Below are 380 nucleotides of genomic sequence, written 5' to 3' on the forward strand. Positions count from 1 at the left end.
TTGTGCACGATCGCACCGATATTCACGGGATGCTGTACTATAGCACCGATTAATCGGATACACCACGAATTGTGGTTCCTCATGATTGGGATTTAGAATACCGCATTCTCTATGAAGCGCACGACACGCCACTCAGTGGTCATCTCGGTTTTAAGAGAACGTACAACTCTGTGAGTCACCACTATTGGTGGACCAAGTTGTCCAAATGGACGAGCACCTATGTGCGCACGTGTGAGACGTGTCAAAACGGGTAAAACCCGCTCCAAATGCGACTGCGCCGCTGGCCAGCGTACCAGTACCCACTGGGTGCTGGCAGTCCACGAGTTTGGACTTTGTGTTTGGCCTGCCGAAAGATTCGGCGGGCAGCACGGGTGTCGTGG

This window comes from Plasmopara halstedii (assembly GCF_900000015.1).
Source record: "Plasmopara halstedii genome assembly, contig: Scaffold_555, whole genome shotgun sequence".
Taxonomy (NCBI): domain Eukaryota; phylum Oomycota; class Peronosporomycetes; order Peronosporales; family Peronosporaceae; genus Plasmopara; species Plasmopara halstedii.